Source organism: Benincasa hispida, chromosome 1, assembly GCF_009727055.1.
Source record: "Benincasa hispida cultivar B227 chromosome 1, ASM972705v1, whole genome shotgun sequence".
NCBI lineage: Eukaryota > Viridiplantae > Streptophyta > Magnoliopsida > Cucurbitales > Cucurbitaceae > Benincasa > Benincasa hispida.
Window position 1 is genome coordinate 44,780,101 of NC_052349.1, and position 25,268 is coordinate 44,805,368.

A 25,268-nucleotide genomic window follows, 5' to 3' on the forward strand; every position below is an offset into this window, starting at 1 on the left:
GTGCCTTTCTGGTTTTCTTCGAGCCGAATTCTGTGCATGCAGTACGTCGGACTAATACCTCTTATACCTGCCAGCGTCCATCCGATTGCTTTAATATACTTCTTCAGAATACTGAGCAGCACATTTTCTTTTTCTTCTGGTAATGCAGAGGATATTATTACTGGCAAGGTTTCATTCTGGCCAAGGAAAATGTACTTCAAATGATTTGGCAGAGTTTTTTAGCTCTAGGTTGGGTGGTTGCTCTAAGGAAGGTTTCTGTGTTTTTCTTTCTTCATTCAAATTCAACTTTTTGTCATTGTTCACTGTCTCTGTTATTACATGGTAGGTTTCTAAGGATGCTATCTCATCCTCTCTTTCTTCATTTTCTTCTTCGAAATCCGACTCTTCATCGCAACTATGTTCATCATCAGAATCTGATAGGACTTCATCTTCTGGGAACTTTATTGCTTTGACAATATTAAACTTGAGCTTCTTTCCGTTGATGCTCATCGTGATCTCTCCTTTGTGCACATCTATTTGAGTACGACCAGTAGACAAGAATTTTCATCCCAATATGATTGGCACATCTTTGTCCACCTCATAATCTAGAATGATGAAGTCTGCAGGTAGAATGAACTTATCGATTATGACCAAGACATCCTTCAAATTTCCTTCAGGGTGAACTAGGGACCTGTCTGCAAGCTAGAGAGTCATCGTCGTGGGTGTCAGCTATCCTACATTCAATTGTTTGTAGATTGAAAGGGGCATTAAATTTATGCTTGCCCCAAGATCGCATAATGCTTGACTGATGTAGATCCCTCCTATTGAGCAGGGTATCGTAAAGCTGCCTTGGTCGTGCATCTTCGGTGGGATTATAGTATTTGATTCTTGTGTTAATGCCATCATTGCGAATTTTCCTATGCTTCTTTTCTTTGACACCATATCCTTAAGAAACTTGGCATATTTCGGCATCTACTCTATCGCTTCTGTAAATGGAATATTGATGTGAAGTTGTTTTAATATTTCCAGGAAGCGATACCTTCATCGTTTTGCTTCTTTTTTAGCCCTTGAGGGAATAGAGGTAACTATACTTTCACTGTTCCATGGTCTGGAGGCTTAGAGGTGGTTGCAACTTCAGGTTCCATCATCTCGGGCTCTTCTGACTCATTTTGCGTCAACGGTTTCTTTGATTCCATCGAATTTGAATCGCTCCTGCTAGGATCCTTCCTGACTTCTACCGTCGTCTTTCCACTTTGTAGTGTGACTGCTTGGTAGTGTTCTTTCGCTATGTTCCCCGGGTTGCATGGGAGCTCAGTTGAGCTCGATAGTGTCCCCTGCGGTCTATTCTTCAGCTCTCCCACAATCTGTCCTATTTGGATTTCTAGATTACGGATGGAAGTCACCTGGTTCTGGAGGACCGTCTCGTTCTTTTCGATATACTGTTTTAACAGGTTCTCCAAAGAGGATGATGGCAGTGCTTGAGAGCTGCTGGCTTGTTGTTGCTGTTGACCATTAGTTCTTTGGAAAAATCCTGGAGGTCCTTTCTATGCCATAGGTTGATAGCCTTGTTGTTGGTTATTTTTCCAAGCAAAATTAGGGTGGTTTTTCCACCCGGGATTTTATGTATTTGAAAAAGAGTTGTTCTTGACAAAGTAGATTGACTGCGAGTTTCATGGACACTCTTCAGCCGAATATGATTCTCCACATGTAGCACAACTGGTGCTTGTCTTTTCTATTGCGTTGACTTGCCCTTTTTGCATTCCAAGATTGTTGATTGCGATGCCCTGTAACAAACTTATCATCGCATTCATCTGATTTTGCAAAGATGTGATGGCACCATTTTTTGCGTTACCTTCTCTGAGTTTTACTCGTTAACCGCTTTCTTGCCAATCTTCATGGTTTTTCGATATGCGATCAAGAATGTTCTTTGCCTCATCATAAGTCTTATCCAGCAGACTGCCTGCTATTGCCACATTGGCAGTTGTCTGCGATGCAGGATTTAATCCATGATAGAAAATCTCTATTTGGAGGCAATCTGACAGTCCATTGTGCGGGCAGTCGCGCACTAATCTCTTGAACCTCACCCATGCGTCACTGAGTGATTCGTCTTCTTCTTGTTCAAAATTTGTGATTAACTTCCTCTTTCTGGAATTCTCTGTAGGAGCGAAAGACTTCTTCTCAAACTTCTCCACAACCTGTTCCCATGAAATTATCTCTCTTGATTTGAGGGAGTATGCTCATTTTCTTGCTTTATTGCATAGCAAAAATGGAAATAGCGTGAGTCGAACTTCTTCAGCGAAGATATTAGGGAACAAAAAAATGTTACAAATTTCAATGAAACTCTATAGGTGGGTGTGCAAATCTTCGCCACGCCATCCACCAAACTGTCTTGCTATATGTATCATTTGTAACATTCCCGGCTTCATCTTGAATTTGGATCCATCCAATGTTGGCCTCATGATTCCTGGGGAGAAATCATACAAGTTTGGTGACACATAGTCCCAGATGAGTCTATTGTGATCATTTTCTAGTAGAATAGGATTTTCCATTATGTTGTTTGCATTTGCGGCTCGTTCTTTCGATTGTTCAGGCATTCTATGAGTTCTTCCTTATTGTCGGCATCTGTTTCTCTTTCTTCTGCGAAATGTTTTTTTGATCTCTAGGTCATAATTGGGCTCAAGAGCATGTCCTTTGCTCATGCGACGCTTGCTTCTTCCCTTACCGAAGGAATGACAATGCACAGAGGTCGAAAGCTGCAAAGAAAATCAAAGAGGTTTGCTGTTAGTGTAATATATACTGTAGTCCCCGACAACGGCATGAAAAACTTGATGCGTAAAATTGTGATGTGTTATGGTGTGAGTTTACAGTGATGTGTGTTATGCAGTGATCATGCAAAATTTCTTAACAAGGTCCAAGTATAAGCCTTCTTAGGTTTCTTGGTAAGTCCAGAGTCGAACACAGGGACTACTAAGTAGATATGCGACAAAATCTTCGATTCTATTGCGGTGGTAAATAAATGAAGTGGATATTGTTTTGAGTGATATTTTTCCTATGCGACAGAGTTGAACGCAGAGTGATGGAAGCGTAGAGTTACAATAAGTATGCGATGAAGAGGTTGAGAAGGGCTTTATCTAACATTTCCTAAGATTGTGCACAAGTTATGCGATCATGCTACACACAAATAACAATACTTCATTTCTCAATGCAGAATTCCATAATTCATATTTCTAGGATGCATGCGATGTGTATGCGAAACAGTCGATAGAACTTATTTCTAAACCTCTACTTTTGCCTATGCGATAATGAATGATGCACACAATAAACAAGGTAACCACATACAATCATTCCTATTTCTAGGGCGCATGCGATGTGTAAATAGCAATAGAACTTATGTCTAAGTTTCTATTTCTTGCTTATTCGATTCTAATTCGACTCTCTCAAGCCTAGATTCTAATCTGGCTCTCTCAAGCCTAGATTCTATCTTTAGACTACTCTCTCAAGTATGTCCAAATTATGAATGATGCATACATAAGACAAGATGATCCCATACAATGTAAATGTTAAATCATGCTAGCTAAGTGCTTCTCAACCCATACAAAAATTTAGCTACTCATGCGTGGTAAGGAGAGATTGAATATAGATTGAAAAGAGATTTCCATTTTATGCAATTAAAGTACTGAGTACAAAATAACAAATGGATTTGAGAGATAACAAGCCCGGTAAGCAATGTCTTACTTCCTGTGGCCTTTTACACTACTCTTTTATCACTTCAACTCTGTTCTCAATGTGGATTCTTACTCTCGCAAGGGTTGGCCCTTTCTCCTGTATGTTGCTTTTCGGTAGTCTTTCCATCTATCCGGGAGCGATTTCTCCTGGCTTTGCTCATCTTCTTGCTCTCTCCATCCTCTATGTATATGTACGAGTATGTGCGTAAGCAGACTAACTGATTAACTTATTTTTCTCTGGTGGCCTTCGGTATTTATAGATTTCAAGGTGATGCAACCTTTCTTGCTAATGATTACAATTATGGGCGGAATTAATTTCCCTACTCTATTATGCCATTTAATGGTCACCAAAATTTGAGTGTACTTACTACAGTGTTGCTTTTAACGGCTTGTCAACTAAATTCGGAACCGACTGTTATTAGCTTTCCGTCCCATCATGATTTATTATGTTGTCGCCTTGATGCAAGGTTTTTATGCGGCCACCTTTTTTAAGAAAACTTCTCACGATCGCATGACTTGTGATCGCAATCTTCAAGCGCGCTGAACGCATTGTGCCTTTGGATCGCAATTTCATATGCGCCATCGTATTGTACCTGCACAAAATAGGTAAATTAACTGCTTTTATGCAATGAGCGCTTGCGATTGCAATTCCTTTTAGTTTAGTGTTTTCAGACATGATATTGCCTATTTTACCATCACATTCTCTCATTGTTTTACTTATTTGAGCTGTAATAACTTATATTTCTACCAGTTATCAAGATCTGCATCTCCATGCTTTGAAACTTCATCACGAACGACTCAACCAACTCAAACACTTTGAATTACAGACTGGATTGCTTGTTAATTATATCCAAATGCAGGGGCCCTTATAAATTAACATTTTGTAAATTCAAAGAAAGCTTTAAATAGAGGCAAATAACCCGTAAACATTCATCAACATCATCCACAAATGCATTTAACACTTAAACGCAATGTAGAAAACCCACCAAACTATGAAAGAAATTCAGAACAAAAGTGAAATTTTGAATATCAGAACAACCTGGCTCTGATACTAATTGAAGGAATTCAGACATGAGGATTTCTATGAGCAGCGGAACGATCGTTCAAATTCCATTCGAAATTGAACACTAATAATTACAGTCAATAAAAGGAAACTAACAGGTCATGCAACAACTAGAAATTATAGCATGCTAACAAGACAATCAAGGGATAGAATATACATACCTTTGAAGGACCATTCTTCAAACCCTTCAATCAGTCTTCAAGTGTCCAAGAACAGCAATGCTCGAACACAACGATCGATACAACAAAATGATCCACAAAAAACACCATACGAACAACACGAAGCCAACGAGCGACCTCTAGAACCTCGATATCAATTGAGTTAAGTGAGAACACCATCACAATGATTACTTTGGTATTCTAAGTGTGAGAATCTAGGAGTTGTGGGCTCTATATGAACTTGGTTAGAAGAAGAGACTAGAGGAACAACAAGCGTGTAGATGATTGAGCAAGTGGGAGATGACATAGTCTATCGTATAGAAGATCGTAGCCTATCGTATAGACAATGTCCTGCGATTGTTTTGCTACGACCAACTGAGTGAACTATTGTATAGTGACACTCCACGATCATTTAGTCTCTCTATTAGCTATCGCTTAGTGAAACACTTTCACTTGATATCCTTGTCCGTGAGAAAATTTCTGAATCAAGTAACTTCTAAAATTAGGAAAACATTTTTCCTTTTATTTCATGATTACCATAAAACCACCAATAACCTCCCATTCAATTGGTTCTTAGAGAAAAAGAGATAATTATCCAACAATTAATATCATTATAAATATATATATGATAACAAACTTACCATATTATATTTATAACCTATAGTTTTAATATTTCATCTCATGAAATATATAAACCATAGTTCTTTCTATTTTATGGTACTTAATGTAAATCATATTTACATTAATTCTCCACTTGATGTATCTCATACATCATACCAATTATATCATATATAATTGAATTTCCTCTTGTCAATTTGAACATTTCAAATCAACGGTAAGAACTGATTCTCAACTTGAATTCATTGAGCTACCAAGGGGACCTTATGAACTTGTAGCTTGAAGCTCCAACAGTACGTGAATAACTGACTAAACTCTTTAGTCATGGGATCCACTATCCGTTACCTGTTGGACACTCTACTAAAGACCTGACAGCTGCACTCTTCTTACTACAAATATTTTGTGCCCATATCAACCAATCAATAGTGTGATAACCCTTCACAGATCGCTCGTAAGTACACCTGGGCCAATTTACCATTTTGCCCCTATAGTTACATCTAACTCCTTAAGTACCACCGATCCCTCTAATGAACATAAGTCATAGTCCTACTATGACTAAGTCCTCTCTTCTAAGGAGAGGCTGTGACCGCTACGTTCAAGACCTGGAATCAGCCCTTAAGGGAGCAATCTATCTACTTACCCCTGCATCGGGGAAGGAGTGAATTCCATCTTGTGTAACTGAGTTCCCAGCTCCCAAATCAGACAAATTCCCAAAAGGTAGGGCTTCTTGAGTTGGCAGTTTGGCCATTCTCACCCATACTAATCAAAAGACCACCCTCAAAGACAGGAGTTTCGAAAACACTCAAGATTAAGGTCACTTATGGTCGTTTACATGAGATGTAAGTCTCAAGTATCAATGACGTGATATAAAGAGACTATTTATCTCGTGGTTTGAGTTTATACAAACTCTTTGTATAGGACACCTCCGCTCGCATGTATCTACATGAATGTCATAATCAGACCATCTGTAGTAGTTCACAACACTTGTAAACCTCTACAAAGTGGGTCGTATCCGTAGTGTCACAAGGATTAGGTATCCCTCCTTAATCCTTATACTACAGACCTTTTTAGGTTATCACTTAAGTCATGATTCACTTGTATATCTCATATACATGCTTAAGTTTACATACAATAACTATGGAGCTTTGAGTAAATGCAAAATAAAATAACTCTTATCTTATTCATAACAATGTGTATAGTGTTTACAAATTACGAGACTCCGAGAGAATTAGGATACCAATCCTAACAAATATATCTACAATGAGGAGAGTACAACTATCGAGCTATTATCTCGATAGTTAATGAATATTGATTAATTCGATCTAAAGAGTTTAGCCAATTAATCTCAAATCGTTGGAGCTCATGACCTATTGATATTAAATTATTATTTATTTAATTAATTATTTAAATAAAACATTTTCAATTTTGTAAAATTCAAATTCATATTTGAATTTTAACTAAATTTGATTTTTTTTGAAAATTAAATTAAAATTGAAAATGAAAAAGAAAAAAAATTAAAATTGAGAAATAGGAAAATTCCATGAAATTTTCCAACTTCTTCAAAATTTAGGTGGATTAATCCCAAATTAAATACCTATCCCACTTGACTATTGCTCTTTGAGGTATCAATCAACAATGTCAAGTAGTGCTTGCACGAATTAGCTCCATAAAAGCTTCAAAATTTAGAATTTTGAGGATTAATGCAATTGAATTTTCTGAAATTCTCCACTCTTTATCAAACACTCTTATCCCTTCACCTAATTGACCTCAATTAGAGTTTCCACCTCTCAATCCAAGTTAGAGGATAGTAGAGAAGATCATTGTGGTCATCTACTGGTGATTTGGAGATCCAATTCGTGGAGAGGAGCTGGAATTGCAGAGATTCAATAAAGGTATTATGTCCTTGAAACCCTCTTCCTTGAAATTTTTTGCTTGCATGCTTTAGAACTCAAATTAAGTGTAATTAGAGTGTTTATTGATTATAATTTCTTCCGTTGCATATATGTTTACTCCATCACTGTGATACTAGCTTGTTAGGTAATCGTCTTAATGATATACTAGTGTACATTAATAATACACTTGAAATTGTAGTTTGAATAAGTATTGATGTACAACTGATATACCAATATTGATAGAGTTAGATAACATGCAACAGAAGAAATCAGAATCAGTAAGCACTCTAACTACACTTAATTTGAGTTTAGAACATGCTACTCATGACTATATTACAAGAGGGTTTGAGTTATATATCACCTTTGATGAAAACTCCACTAATTCAGCAAGAAATCCACGAATTTGAGCTTGAAATCTTCAAATAGACTACCAACAAGATTTTCTCTACTCATCTCAAGTGAGGATTGTGTGGTGGAAACACTCAAATTGAGCTGGATTTAGGTGAATTTGAGAGAGGGCAGGTGGGTTTCTATATCAACAACCTTTTGGTGTAAGTTTCAGCATGGATTTCTTAGCATTGAGCTTCAATTTATAAGTTCAAATACATGCAGGGAGATGGAGTGCATGGCAGGATGCTGCTTCAAAAATTTATTGGAATCAAAGTGAAATTGAGTGATTAAGCTCCTTAATCACCATAGTGGGTTTTTCCAATTTTGGAAAAATCCACTATGACTTTTTTAATATTATTTTAACTTAATCGATCAAATTGATTAAAATAATTTTGTATTTAAATAACTGATTTATTTAAATTTTAGTTTTTATAATTAATTCAATTAATTAATAAAACTAATTTAATTAATTTAATATCTTAATATTAAATTAGTAAAACACCAATTCCGCTATAATGAATTCAATTTCATGTAATTAACATTTAAATCATAATTTAAATATCAATTGATTCTCCAATTTCGTTTAATTTCGATAAAACCAAGCATTTCAATTGTATCGAATACAATTAATTGAAGCCCTAAATTGAATTTGAATATTTCAAATTGATAACCAAATTGATAACCCTAATTTCAAATCTCATCTAAAATAGTCAATTTGTTAATCCAATTTACGAGTTAGTAGAGGGACCTAATGCCCCTACGGATCATGAGCTCCAATAATTTGTAATTAATTGGTTGAACTCTTTAAACCGAATTAATTACTATTTGTTAACTATTAAGACATACCACTATAGCTCGATAGTTGCACTCTTCTCACTGTAGATGTATTTCTGTCTATTTTAACTATAATCAGTAAGTCGATCCTTTACAGATCGTTCGTATTTACAATTGGGTCAATATTATTGTTTTACCCCTGTAAATACTTCTTGCTCCTTAAGCTCCCACTGGTCTTCTATTGAACAATTGATTTATAATACAACTTATAAATCATGTCCCTCTCTACCAAGAGAGGGCGGGACCCTATTGTTCAAGACTAGGCATCAGTACTCAAGAGAACAACCTATTTGCTAACCCTAAGTCAGATAGAAGTGAGTTCCATCTTACATAGCTATGTCCCCAACTATCTATCCGGTCTTATCCCCAAAATGGGAGGCTTATTGAGCTATGTTGTTAGACTACTCTCACCTACGTAGATCAAAGGATAATCCTAAATAAATAAGAGTTCATAGTTAGCTCAGGATTAAGATCGAGTTACCTTAGGTCATTTTAGTCGGATTCCTTGTTTTGGAAAGTTATGGTGTTGGGTAGTCTATGGATTTTGATTTGTGGGTTGATTTTTTCATTAAGTTTTGACTTAAGTTTTGGGTTACCCATCAAGTTTTAAGTGTAGATTCAATGTTTTCATGTTGCTGACTACCAAGGTAAAGATTGGGTTGCTAGTTTTTTTATTGGTAGGCAAAGTTTTAAAGCCCCTGGAGTTGGTTTTGTTGCTGAAATTTGGTTTGGTAATTTTAAATTTAGAATGAACTTAGGTACAGATCGTTGGATAGTGTTGGGATTCAATTTTGGATCAAGCTTTGACTTGGGTAAAGTTCTTATAAGCCTTGAAAAGGAGATTTGTGTTCTCATTTAATCCCAAATAACCATGTAAATTTGAATTATATTATAGGGATTTATTCAAGATTTTCATAGTAATTATTTTATTTGGGCTTAATTTCGAGGTAAATGATTTTACTACTTGAACCACCCTTGAGCCAGGCAACATAGACAATATAATGATTATTTGATTTGTTTGGATAATATTGAGAAACATGATATGATATAGAGTCATTTTATGAGCATGATGTTATTTGCATATGTCTAATTTGAATTGTCGGACTTATTGTAAGCATGTTATATGTTAAGTTAAATGGTGGCAATTTATCCTCCTAACACTACTATATTACTGGAAGCCGATGGATTTCCTACTATATCACCAGAAGCCAACAGGTTTTGTACTATGTGTACCAAAAATCGATAGGTTTCCTACTGTATTATCGGGTGCCAACAGGTGCTCTACTATTTTTGTGAGCCTTCAGGCTAATAGATGTGTGTTGGGTTAGGTTAAATCGCACATTAGATGGCCATCTAAGATTAGTTGATGTATGTATATATGTCCCATCAATAGGTTGCATTTATAGGACATAAATGCATAGCGTGACTCCGGTAGTGGGGTTAATAAGTATTTTTATACTCAACCATTTTTTATGATATATTTTTCAGGTAAGGGCAAGGAAAAATTAGTGATACAAGAAGAATCGGTAACCGTGTCATTAGGACCAATTAGATGCTTTTGCTCATGTTTTCATGATTTTATGTTTGAAATGCTAATCATGATGTTGGAAACAAAAGTTATAGTGTACGCATTGTTAAAAACTTTATGCAACTTTTCTAGTTTTACTTTATGTTTTTTTAGGGTACCTCGAACTAAGGTTTTATGTTGTTTGAAATTTTATCTTTATTAATGTTATACATTTTATAAAAGGATTTGATTCTTTTGCTTAAGTTGAGAAGAGTTTACTTTCAAAGTTATGCATGCATAAGGTAATGACCTTGTTAGTAGTCTTAAGGGTTGGGTTGTTACATATATAGTATGTGTAAAATTTTTAATGTATATGTTGATTGACATAATTTCATTTGTTTTATGCTCAATTTACAAGCTAAGACAAAACTTTGTTTTTGGAAACTGTTTTCTTGATTTGTTTCTTAAAAAAATCTCTTTCAAGAGTTTCCATTACAAATCATATACATAAATAATATATACAAAATATTGGTTGTGATTCTTTATAAAAACGTATGGACAAATAGGATAATTTTATACTGTTCTTTCAACAAATATTTAATAAGATGATTATATCACATTCGTTTGGAATGTTTTAATCAATTTAGGAATCTTTGTAATGTATATATAATTCTCTAATATTTGAATCATATGATTCGGGTACCTTCAATCATTCAAGGATTTTCATAAATAAATATCATTATATGTCCATATGCATCACTTTCAAAAGAAGGGGAGTTATTTTCATGATGGGCAGGGAGTTCTTCACGTTTTTTTCCTCTCTACGGATCACGAACAATGAAACTTCTCAACACGAACAACAAGAGTTTCCACAAACACAAGAACAAGTTCTCTGGAAATTACCACTTAGTGACCTTGCTATTCTCCAATAAGGAATGAAATGGTGGGATTTCTTTAGTGTTTTGGGAGAGGGAAGGGAAAATCATAGAAAACTTTTCAAGAGAAAATTTGTTTTGAGAGAGATCTTTTTTTTTTTTTTTTTCATACAAACAATCAACCTGTTGGGTTTTATGTTCTAAAACTTGCAGTTTGTAAAAGATAAACATATTCTATAGTCAATAAACTTATTATTGATTCTATAAATTGCATACATAAAAGTCTAAATCTAATAAACTAAGATCCATGGTTATTATATGAATACTTGAACTTTATTCAGAGGCATAGAGATGGATCAAATTCGAGTAAACATCCAAATCGGTCTATAGTACATGATTAAGGTTGGGTACTTTATTCTGGTAATACTATTGGATGCAACCTATTTACTGTTACAAGTTGTTGTAAAGATACTACAGACGAAGTGATCCAATTTCGTTCATGTATTGACATGAGGCGTGGGGGCGTCCTACGCAATGAGTTTTCCTAAGATCAGACCAAGAAATAAGTCACTCTTAATTTATAACGTTGTTTACTGTATAAGATTGACTATTTCACTTAGATGACCTAGGTAACTCTATCTTAATCCTGAGCTAACTATGAACTCCTGTTTATTCGAGATTATCCTTAGATTTGTATAGGTGAGAGTGGCTCAACAGTACTAGCTCAGTAATCCTCCTATTTCAGGGGTAAGGCCGGATAGATATCTGGGGACATAGGGTGCAAGACGAAATTCACGCCTACCCGATTTAGGGATAGAAGAAAGGTTGTTCTCTTAAGTACTAAATCCAGGTCTTGAACAAGGGGCCTTAACCTTCACAAGGATGAGAGGGATGTGGTTTAGTGACTGGATCATAAACCAATTGTTCATTAGAGAATCAGTAGGAATATAAGGAACAAGATGTAATATCGGGGGTAAAACAATATATTGACCTAGCCGTTATTATGAACAACTTGTGAAGGGTTGACTTACTAGTTATGGTTAAATCATGTGGACATAATATATCTATAATGAGGGGAATGCGACTATGGACTTTAGTGGAGTGACAGTTAACGAATGAGGGATAATTTGGTGTAAAGAGTTTAGCCAATTAATCTTGGATCGTTTGAGCTCATGATCTGTAGGTCCACAAGGTCCCCCTACTAGCTTGTAAATGGATTAGCTTTAGACTAGCGTGATTGAAGGAAATCGAAAACTGAGATTTCCATGAGCAGCAGAACAAGACTATTCTAAATTACAATCATGAATTAACATAACATTTACAGTCGACTTCAAACATAAACGGTTATATAAATCATATAGAAATTACAGCATGAACAACAAATGAACAAGGGAGACAAACTCTACGAACAATGGCAGATGTGTCTCCACGCTCCTATGTGCACAAACGCTCGAAAAACAGCGACCACGAACGCTCGATCTACATGACCGCAACACCGCACTAACACAGCACGAACACTTCGCGCTCGTCCTCAATGATCTCCTTGGCCGTGAACTCCTCAACAACACGAACAACCTCTACAGCACCACAAACGACCTCCAGAAAACCTCGATGGAGTCGAGTTGAGTCTGACACCACCAACAAGGCAACCTTGGTATTCTCGGTGTGAGAATCCAGAGGGTGGGCTCTGTTCGGACTTGGTATGAGGCAGAAAAACGAAGGAAACAATGATCGTGTACACGACTGGGCAAGTGGGAGATGGCGGAGACCTATCGTATAGGTTGATGCCCAATTGTTTAGATAAAGCTATGCGATCGTTTAACTTATCATCTAGCTCGGTCTGTCACCTACAGACTCTACACGATCGTTTACCTTGGGCCAGCGATCGTCTAGCAAAGCTATGCGATCGTTTAGTAAATACCGCAGGATCGTTTAGCTCACACCTACACGATCGTTTAGCTCGCCCAGCAGTCGTTTAGTAATTCCAAATTTACTTGATGACTTCATGATTTTTTTTGCGGAGAGAGAAACTCAAAATCTTTTCAAATGTTTGTAAAAACCCTTTTTTCAAAATAGGAAACCACTTTCCTTTTAAACTCACAGTTACCATTATCCAATAACCACCCACTACTTTGGTTATTTTAAAGAAAAAGAATTAATTATCCAATAATTAATATTATTATAAACATAGATGATAACCAACTTATCATACTATATTTATAACCCATAGTTTTAATATTTCATCTCATGAAACATATAAACCATAGTTCTTTTTCTATTCCATGGTACTTAATGTAAATCTCATTTACATCAATCCTCCACTAGATGTCTCTTATACATCATACTGATTATATCATATATAATCAAAATACCCATTGTCAATTTGAACATTTCAAATCAACACCAAGATCTGATCCTCAATAGAATCCAAGCTACCAAGGGGACCTCATGGACCTGTAGCTCCGAAGCTCCAACGGTACATGAATAATTGACTAAACTCTTTAGTCACGGGATCCACTATTCGTTAACTGGCAAACTCTACTAAAGACCGAAGATTGAACTCTTCTTACTACAGATATATTATGTGTCCATCTTAACCAATTAGCATTACGACAACCCTTCACAGATTGCTCATAAGTATAGCTGGGCCAATAACCGTTATGCCCCTGTAGTTACATCTGTCTCCTTAAGTACCACTGATCCCTCTAATGAACCTAAGTCATAGTCCTACTATGACTGAGTCTTCTCGTCCAAAGAGAAGCTGTGACCACTATGTTCAAGCCCCGAAATCAGTCCTTAAGGGAACAATCTCTCTTCTTATCTCTACTTCGAGAAAGAAGTGAATTCCATCTTATAGATTGAGTTCTCAGCTCCCAGATCAGACAAGTCCTCAAAAAGGTAGGCATGTTAAGTTGGCAATCTGGCCACTCTCACCCATACTAATCAAAGGACCGCCCTCAAAGGCAGGAGTTCCTAAAACACTCAGGATTGACGTCGTGTCACCTATGGTCATTTAGGTGAGATGCAAGTCTCTAGTATCAACGATGTTATATACAAAGTCTAGTCATCTCGTGGTCCAGGTCTTATAGAAACTCTTTGTATAAGACACCCCCGCTCCATGTCTCCACATGAATGGTCATGATCTACCATCTGTAGTAGTTTACAACACTTGTAAACCTTTACAAGCAGGCCGTATCCGTAGTGTCACCATGATCAGGTGTCCCACCTTAATCCTTATACTACAAACCGATTTAGGTTATCACTTAAGGCATGATCCACTTATATATCACATATACATGCTTAAGTTCACGTAAGATAACCAAGGAGCTTTGTTTATTGGATATGAGTAAATGCCAGAATTAAATAACACCTATTTTATTCATTGAACAATGTGTATCTTTATAAAACAACGAGACTCCGAGAGAATTAGGACACCAATCCTAACAATCTCCCACTTGTCCTAATGACACGGGAGACTAATGTACAATACAATATAAACATGTAAAATATACAATAAACTAGGGCATACCCCAGTATCATCTCCCACTTGCCCTAGACAAGATGCTGCATGTCTCACAGACTCAGACTATCTAGGTGACCCTCGAACACTTTAGCCGAGAGGGTCTTTGTAAAGGGATTTGCAATGTTGTATTCCGTGTATCCTATAAGGATCAGATCCTTATCTCCATACACAAGCATGTAGACCCTCATTCTCCGAAGATACTTGAGGATCGTCTTGACCCATTCATCTTTGTCAACATCCTCCATTGCTTTCTTAAAAGACAACGGATCCTCAACCCCATCATTTGTAATGACGTTTTGGGCTTCAGTCAAACCCATGTAGCGATCCAGTGGGTTCATAACCCTCCTACTACGTCGACCTCAACAACTCTTGTTGATCTGTCAGTCTATTCAATAACTCTTGTTGAACCCTCAGCAGTCTCAGTCTCACTTGAGATCTCACGGTAAAACGCGCTTACTTCGTGGCTTATGATCCCTCATGTGATTCTTCTTCCAAAAAGATAGCATTAGTGTAAACAAACACTTTGTTCTCACTTGGATCATAGAAGTATCCTTCTCTTTTTTCCTTAAGAGTAGCCTCAAAGAGGCCAAACCTTCGAATTTGGTTCCAACTTCTTTTGGGTTTAGTCGCTAGCACATGTGTTCGGACAGCCCCAAATCCTGAAGTGGCATAAACTACCTTTATGGCCTCTTCATAACTCAAAAGTTTCAGAAACAATTTTTCGAGGGAACGTTGTTACAGGATATAACATGCAGTCTTTACTGCATAAACCCCAAAATGAGTCTAAGAAGATGAGATAACTCATCATAGATTGAACATGTCCAACAAGGTCTGTTTCATCCTTTCTGATACACCATTCTGCTGAGTGTACCTGGAGGCCGAGAGTTGGCACGCAATCCCATGATCTTTTCATATAGCATTAGAATTGGTGTCCATATACTCATCCCCATGATCAAGATCGTAAGTGTTTTTTATCTTTTTTAACAAGTTTATCAACTTCAGCCTTTATACTCCTTGAACTTGTCAAGGGCTTCAAACTTACGTTGCATTAGGAAGAGATACCAAACCTTGAAATAATCATCTATGAAAGAGATGAAATATTCATACCCACCTCGAGCTCTAACATTCATTGGACCACAGAGGTCTGAATGTACAAGCTCCAAGGCTTTCTTGGCTCTGTAACATTTTCCAGTAAAAGGTCGTTTGGTCATCTTGCCTTCGAGGCATGATTCACATACCGACAAGAAGTTTTCTTCTAAAATCTTTAGAAGTCCACTTTTCACCAACTTCTCAATCCTATTGATGTTGATGTAACCTAACCTTAGATGCCAAAGATGGACATTTTACTTTGGAGAAACCTTTGGTCTTTTAGCTGTTGTTGCCATATTGAACATTTCAGTGTTAAACAAGGCTTTTATGACTGACTATCTTAGTACATATAAGTTATTTTCTATTGAACCATAACCAATCTCCATTCTATTCTTGAAAATAAATACTTTATTCTTAGAAAAGGAGACGGTAGAGCCTTATTCAATGAGACAAGAAACCGAGATTAGGAACTACAAAAACATTATCTAGTAACAGATAACGTTTCTTATCAACAAATATTTTTAGTCTGCCTATAGCAATAGCTGAAACAACCTCACCAGTACCACTCGAAGAGTCATCTCTCCCTGTGACAACTGGTGAAGGGAAATTAGATGCCAAATTACTCAACAACTAAAATCCCTTGGAGGCAATATGTGATGCATGTTCTAAGTGTATGTGTTGATAGTCATGCATCGATGGTCATGCATTAGAATGAATATGCATTAATAAATGTATGCAATGACCATGCGTCTTGTCATAAGTTTTCTTGCTCTCATGCGAAGTATAACGTGAATACAAGTTTCTCGGGTAATAACTTACTCCTACTCCTAAGCAATAGACAATGCAATGAGAATATGCATGGGAGGTAGAGACACGACAACTCTTGACATGAAATAAATGAATGGGAAAATAGATAAAATGTAGAGATGATTTCATTGCAACCCTTAAGAGTGACCACAAGGGCAACCTTAGTCAATGCAAGCCACGCGATCACGCAACACACATACAATAGTCTCCTAATGCGAATGCTACGATTTCTAATGCTAGAATGCATGCGATATATGTGATAAGTCTATAGGACCTACACATAAGCCTCTATTCTTATTTATGCGATTACAAAGTGACACACACACAAATAAGGCGACCACATAATATCATACCTATTCCTAGGGTGCATGCGATGCAGGTTAGCAAACGGAGCTTATCTCTAAGTTCCCTGTTCTTGCCTATGCGTTCCAATCCACTCTCTCGAGTCTTAGATTTGGGTTTTAGACTACTCTCCCAAGTATGCCTAAATGATGAATGATGCGCTCATAGGACAAGGTAACTGCATGAACTTGGCTGACCTAAGATTATTCCTATTTCTAGTGAACAATGCATACATTGCTTAATGCGACCAACCACTTACCCTTCCGGGCAGTTGGTTGTTGCTGACTTTACTCATAAACAAGCATTGCGTTAGCCTCTAGACAGGCAGTGCCACATCTTCACACTAAGCAAATAAGGTTACTCACACACTCACGCAACGTACACTTCTCTGTTGGTTGCTACATGCTTCATATCCCTGATCCACATGACTAAGTATGCGATACCCAAGCAATCTCACTAAGTGTTGCAATGAAAGTAAGGATGCTAAGCAAAAAAGATGGAGATGGAGTCAAAGGAAACAGAGAAATGCATTGAAAACAAATTGTATTAACTCCTTAATCACAAAATATCATACAATACAATATAAGAAAAGAAAGGAAAATGAAATGACCGGCTGGAAGTAAAACTTGCTTCCAGCGGATGTGCGTCAAGGCTGCCGGTGGTGCCATGGATGGGCGGTAGAGCTAACTCTCCCGAGATCTAGCTCCGATCGAAGGCTCCAGTCATTACTCGGAATGGATGAAGGAGGTGAAGTACTCTCAAGCGTCTTCTCACGCATTTTTGTTTGGATCACAAGGATCCGCCCTAGGTGAACCTCAGGCGAAAACCTTGTATAACTTGAATTTCTGCTCATCGGCTTCTTTATATAGAGCCTAGATTGTGACAACATTAATGGACTGTTCTGATTTTGACATTCGGCGTGTTTAGTCCTTTCTGAACCTCTGTTACTAACGGCATGGTAGGTGAAATGTCAACATCAACTTTTTATTTTCTCAAGGTCGATGCTTGATGCGTTCATTCCACCAACCTTGCATTGATCCCTTTATCATGCGTTATCGTGTAGCCGCAATCATTCAGTGTCCACATTCACTTAATACCATAACTCTACACGATGACCACAATCGCTTGACGAGCGCAACCCCCATGCGATGGATGCATGCGGCTAATGACCGCAACATCCATGCGTTGATCGAATGCGTTCGCCTTTGCGATGGAGTGTTTCTCCGCATGCGGTCACCTATGCGGTGGTCCGATTTTCGCGTTTTCGTCCACTTCTTGTATTAGCTACAAAAATAGAACATTGAACACATAATAATGGATAATAATGGGTTAGCCGTGATTCATCATGCTGAATGACGCAAGCTCACTTTCTCGTGAATTCCTATCATAATTGCCGCATACTCTGCCTAACAACATTCATAATTCTAAGTAAAAGGCCTAAAATGACATGCATTTATGCATGTCATCAACAACATTATCCAGGAACTGAATCCTTGGTAAGAGGTACTGACATGATTGGTAGCACCTGAATCAAAGATCTAGGCAGAATCATCATTCTCTACCAGACATGTCTTCAAGACCAATAAAACATATTTACTGTCTTGTCTTCTTTTTTGGAGAGTAGTGGGATGGAGGTCATTTGCCACGAAATTCGTTTCACATGATTCTTTCTAATGTAAGGTCATTTTTAAAAGCTTTAAACGGAAATACTAATGAGTTGCTGAAAAGAAAAACGCATTGACCTATGTTAGGTTTTAAGCAAATACCCCTTGTAAAACAAAACAACATCCAACAAGATTTTAACAAAACTAACATGAACCCCGTGTGACATCGAGTTTCACAATGACGCTTCAAAGGCTTAGGACAAAAGCCGTCTAAGGGAGGTCAGTTATCCCTCCTCTGAATTGAGAAGATCTCTACTAGTAATTAATACCAGAAGAACTCTTGCTCCTATAACGACTAGCCATCATTGATTTGGCCAAGAGATCATTAACTTACTTAACAATCTCCGGTAAGTGTGACCCGTCATTTTAAGCCCTAGAGATCCATCCTAAAAGGCCAATCCGAAGGGAAAAAGTCCAATTGGGCCAAAACCTAAAGCGACCCTATCCATTTCTAGAGTTCACCTTGATATTGACCAACTGCACAAAACTCATCCTAAGGGGGCCGCTTCCAGGGCGACACGAGGGCGTTCAAAATGATCTCACGGTGTGAACCAATGACAGAGACCATAGGACATGTTGACACACACCCTTTACCTATTTACTATAAATACTCTCTCCATCCACCTTGAAATTGACTCATGCAAAGACTATCCTAAGGGAAATGCATCCTGGACATCTCGAGGCCAAGCATGAATCTCACGGTGTGAACATACAGGGAGAAACGTGAGTGGAATCATAGACATATCTGATACGCTCTTCCTCCCAATGAGTATTTTATAACCTAGGGTTTAGCTTACTTAGAAAAAACACGGCGAAGGATTTTAACTAAGTGACTTTTAGGTTTTCCCAAGAGTAACTTTTACCTCGGATAGTTGAACAACTTTTGATCATCATCCATTAAACTCTTTAACGGAGTCTTTGACCAAATCATCGCATGCCTGTTGAAAATCTATCTAATTCACCTTTCCAAGTAGGTTCCCAGGTAGGGGTGTTATGTTTCCGTCAACTTAGCCCCAGCCTAGCCAGAACCCGCCTTAGACAAAAGTTCCCTTATAGATAGGTTTACAACAAATTTAATCTTTTATTCTAACCAATTTAATCCTATTAAACTAATTTTAAAAGATTAATCTAGGTTATTAAACTCTTTAGAACCACTTGAACTTAGGTCTATCTCAATCCAATTTTAAAACCCCTTTAAAAAAACTTGAGTTCACCCTAAGTTCGCATGCAAATTTGAATTTTTTATTTTAGGTCTAATTTCCTTTATAACACATAAACGAAAATAACCACAATGTTAAGCTAACACATGCAAGAAATTCATAACGATTATAAACAACCTAAGTGCCATACTCAATGCATTGTCCATTCGTTGCTACTTCTTTTATATAACACTTATACAAAAACCGCAATGAACCAAGCAAAACATGCTTCCATTCACCCTTAGACTATAACACTTATAATAAAAAGATGATGCATGATAATGCTCAATGCATGCAAAATATAACTCTTATATTTCATGATGCATGCGCATGCTTTCAAGTAATTTCTTCATGATTATAATATTTATAATACATGATGCATGAATAATTGCACAACCTAAGGTGAGTTTATAACTATATGAAAAACACTTTGACATATAAGTACCATACATCACATGTATAAACAATAAAATTTGATGAACCGGGTGAAATTGCCTTAAAATACAAAAAGGAAAGCTAATGTTCGATGATTTCGTGATTCGAGCTTAGGAGTGTATTGTATAAAATAATTGGAAAAATGAGTGTAATTATGAATGATGCATTGATGTGTTTATGATGCGTTAGTAACGCGTTAATGCATTAGTGATGTGCAACAGGACGCATGACACTCCTCTATTGACGTTCAAATTTTCCTAAATTAGATCCAAGTATAAATCCAACTTAGGTTCCTGGTAAGTCCAGAGTCAAACTCAGGTATTCAGATTAAAGCTAACGCAGACCTTGCGTTATAACTGTTGTAGGGATATCCTAAGTTTATGGAGAAATGAGTTATTTACACTAAGTTTTTGTGTGTGTGTGTGCAAAAAGATACTAAAGGGTCGAGTAAAGAATGATGGGTCCTGTGAAAATGGAGTTTAATTCAAGTGATATGCATCGATCTAAGTTGGATGTACACGAACAAGAATATAATGCGAATGAGATGACTTGTTTATCAACGTTTATGCGTTAGACTCTATTTGACACTTCTCAATGCGAATATCATACAATACCTATCTCTAGGATGTATACGTCAAACACAGGATGCAATAAAACACCAGTATGTCTATCTCTAGATGTACTAGGCATTCTAACTTGATGTTGGCTTACTTATTCTCTCAAATAGTTTAAGGTAAAGATGCTTTTACCAATTGATTTAGTCGGCTTAAGCGTTCGAAATGGAATTTGGAATGAAGTATAGATGCATCCAACATAAACAAGAAATAAACAATGGCAAAGTATGATAGATCAAATATATGAATTTATAAAGAAACTGATTGTCTTTACAAAACCAATACTTAATCAAATGAAAAGATGAAAGCGATAAGTTAGATGAAATGGAAGAAGTCAAGCCGCAGAGTACAATGTCTTATCCTCTTTGGCTCAATTCTAGTCGTGTATAACCACTTGTGGAAGAATTGGAAGAAGTGTCTTTCTCGAGCTCGACTTCCTCCACTCCTTGATCGGCGATGGTGGTGGTTCTCTTCCCTCTTGTTCTTCTTGGCACCATAGCACAGCTCTAAGGATCTAAGATTCTAATATAAGCTCCGACTATCTAACTTGAGAACTAAAACTCGGAAAGCTAGGAACTGGTGGGATTTCTTCTATTTATAGGCGTCGGTCTTCTCTAACTTGATGGTGGGTAGCATTAAATTCCATACTATGGTCAGCCGCCTGACACTCAGATGCTTTTTAGACGCCGCCTGCTGCAGGTGCCCATGCTTGCAAGTGGTGATTTGACACAAACAGCCTGAATCAATGAATCTTCCTTGCGTTGAATCCCTCCGACGCATGCCCCATGCGTTAGACTTTGCTTGCGACACTTTTCTTAATCATGCGTTAGCCTCTTTTGAGATCCTGCAATATCATGCATTAGTGTCGCAGTGTTTTAGCAATAAACATTCTTTTGCATGAGTTTGATAGTGTTCGAGTAATTCCATGCGTTTTATCTAAAAATGATGAGATTTTATCATTAAAGACCCTAATTGTTCCAACTTTTGAGCCATAATAACTTGTATTTCTACAAGTTATCACACCCCCAAATTTGAACAATGCTTGTTCTCAAGCATTCCATAAATAATTCTTTGTTATCTCCTTTGTCTTTAGTGTGCAGTGTTCACCTCTCATCATATTCACTTATAAGCTTGAGACTGGAGTTTGGAAAATGTAACGCAGGTTGATTCTTTTCTAAAAGGAATAATGTTTTATTTTAGGTGCAGTAAGCTTTTCGTCAACAACTCCTTTCGTTCTCAAAACATTCCCGTTTTTTCTAAACCAGCAATGCATTAGATACTTTTTAAAATAAAAGAAACGAAAGGTGGTTTCTTTTACGATCCTCAGGAAAACAAGGTATTTGTATCAACAAATGCAATCTTCCTGGAGGAAGATCACATGAAGAATCATCAACCTCGCAGTAAGCTAGTAATAGAAGAAATGTCCAGTGAAACGACAAATACATCAACAAGAGTTGTTGATGAAACTGGTATTTCACATCCTTCTCAAGAGTTGAGAATGCCTCGTCATAGTGGGAAGATTATGCAACAGCCTGACTGGTACATGAGTTTAACTAAAACTCAAGTCATCATACCAGATGATGGCTTAGAGGATCCATTGTCTTTCAAACAAACAATGAATGGTGTGGATAAAGACCAATGGATTAAAGCCACGGACCTTGAAATGGAATCTATGTATTTGAATTCTATCTGGGATCTTGTAGATCAACCTGAAGGGGTAAAACCTATTAGTTGCAAATGGATCTACAAGAGAAAACGAGAACAAGCTGGTAAGGTATAGACCTACAAAGCAAGACTTGTGGCACAAGGGTTTACCCAAAGAGAGAGGGTAGATTATGAAGAAACTTTCTCTCTGGTTGCCATGATAAAGTCAATTAGAATAATCTTGTCCATAGCTACATTTTATGATTATGAAATATGGAAAATGGATGTTAAGACAGATTTTCTGAGTAGCTATCTTGAAGAGAGTATCTATATATCTCAACCAGAAGGGTTTATTGAACAAGGTCAAGAGCAAAAGGTTTGCAAACTTAATCGATCTATTTATGGGTTGAAACAAGCATCTAGATACTGGAATATGAAATTTGACACTACGATCAAATCTTATGGCTTTGAACAAAATGTTGATGCACCTTGTGTATACAAGAAAATTGTTAACAAAACTGTCGCTTTTCTAGTGTTGTATGTTGACGATATTCTACTCATTGGGAATGAAGTTGAGGTAGAATTTCTAGCTGACGTTAAGAGATGGCTGGCTATACAATTCCAAATGAAAGATTTGGGAGAAGCATAGTATGTTCTTGGGATCCAAATAGTTCGGAATCGCAAGAAAAGAACATTAGCACCGTCTCAAGCATCTTATATAGACAAGATGTTGTCTAGGTATAAAATGCAAAACTCCAAGAAATGAATGTTGCCTTTCAGACATGGAATTCATATGTCTAAGGAACAAAGTCCTAAGACAACTCAAGAGGTTGAGGATATGAAACGAATTCCATATGCATCAGCAGTAGGGAATTTAATGTATGCAATGTTGTATACTCATCCCGTTATATGCTATGCCGTTGAAATAGTCAGCATATTTCAATCCAATCCTGGATATGATCATTGGACTACCATTAAGAACATTCTCAAGTATCTTTGGAGAACGAGAGATTGTATAGTCGTGTATAGTGCTGAGGATTTGATCCTTACTAAATACACTGATTCTGACTTTCAAACCAATATTGATTCAAGAAAATCAACTCCGGAGTCCATATTCACTCTAAATGGAGGAGTTGTTATGTGGAGAAGCATCAAGCAAAGTTGTATTGCTAACTCTACAATGGAAGTTGAGTATCTAGCTGCAAATGAAGTAGCAAAAGAAGTAGTATGGCTCAGAAAGTTCCTGATTGACTTGGAAGTAATTTCTGATATGCACCTATCTGTCACCTTCTATTGTGACAATAGTGGAATAGTTACAAATTCAAAGGAACCTCAAAACCATAAAAGAGGAAAGCACATCGAGCGAAAGTACCATCTCATCAGGGAGATTGTATACAGAGGAGACGTGATTGTCATGCAGATAGCCTCATAAGATAACTTAGTTGATCCATTTACAAAGACCCTCTCAACTAAATTGTTCGAGGGCCACCTAGTAGGACTAGGTCTACGAGATATTTATCACAGAGCAAGTGGGAGAATTATGGGTATCTAATGCCCTAGTTCATTGTATTTATACTTTTTGTTCTCTCAGTGTAACTCAACATTATATATATTTGTATATATTGATCCAATGGAGATTTAGTCCAAGTGGGAGTATTGTTGGGTTTTATGTCCTAAAACCCGCAGTTTTTAAAAGATAAACATATTCTTTAGTCAATAAACTTATTATTAATTCTATAAATTGCATACGTAAAAGTCTAAATCCAATAAACTAAGATACATGGCTATTATATGAATACTTGAACATTATGTAGAGACATAGAGATGGATCAAGTTCAAGTAAATAGCCAAAACAGTATATAGTACGTGATTAAGGTTGGGTACCTTATTCTGGTAACACTATTGGATGCGGCCTACTCTGTAGCTATTACAAGTTGTGTAAAGATACTACAAACGAAGTGATCCAGATGTAAGAGATTATTAGCATGCAACGCAAGCAACAAGGATCAATAAGCACTCTAATTCATTCATTTTGGCAGAAACTAAAATATGCTCATCTAACATAAGAAACTAAAGGAATATTTTCGAAACAACTTTTGAAAACATGCCTTATTGCTAAAACTATTCATACTCTATGAAATGTTTAGTAATAAAGTATGGAGAAATTAAATTTCGCTTATGGTGATAAAAGAACTATATTCAACATAAATAAACAACATTTCAATGCCTCCCACTACTTGGGATGGACTTCCCATTGCCAACTAGTAGAACCATTCTACTGAATTAAATATTGGTCAATATTTACAATTTAATTGTAATGAAGAAAAATTCTAATATTGAATCATTATTCAACTATCAATGTGTGAATCTATATTCTCCACCAAGAACTTAGTAAATCAGATTTACTTATTCTTATTTTTCATCCTTTTGAGGTATTTCTACAATTCCTCATTATGTGACATACCAAACTAATTTGGAAACACTTTCTTTACTAGATCTAATTATTTTCTTAGACTCAGATAATACTTAACTTTGGAAGTCATACAACTTCTCGTGATTCCAACATAAAATATGTTTCATCATGACCTTATCTTATAGTCCGGACACATAATATATTATCTAGACAATAAAAATAAGCTAAATTGACAACAATATTCCTTTTTAGAACATTTCCCAAATAAAAAACAAAAATACAGTGTCATTATATGTTGAAGACTATTCAAAGTAACATATTTATCAAATCTTTTGACTTATATCGGTAGTAAAAAAATAAAACCATTGAGTTGAAACAGCATAACTTTGAATTATATAAAACATGTTAATTTACTATATGTAATCTATTATCCATTCTTATTCAACATAGAAATTAAAAGAATGAACCCAATAGATTTAATATGCATCTAATTCATA

The 25,268-nt window shown here is 36.6% G+C and overlaps 1 non-coding gene across 1 annotated transcript; it reads left to right on the forward strand.

Moving 5' to 3' along the window:
• Positions 1–2,019: 2,019 nt before the first annotated feature.
• Positions 2,020–2,126, forward strand: LOC120070471. The gene has a single exon (XR_005479966.1). It is a non-coding gene; the product is annotated as a small nucleolar RNA R71 (small nucleolar RNA).
• The last annotated feature ends 23,142 nt before the right edge of the window (positions 2,127–25,268 follow it).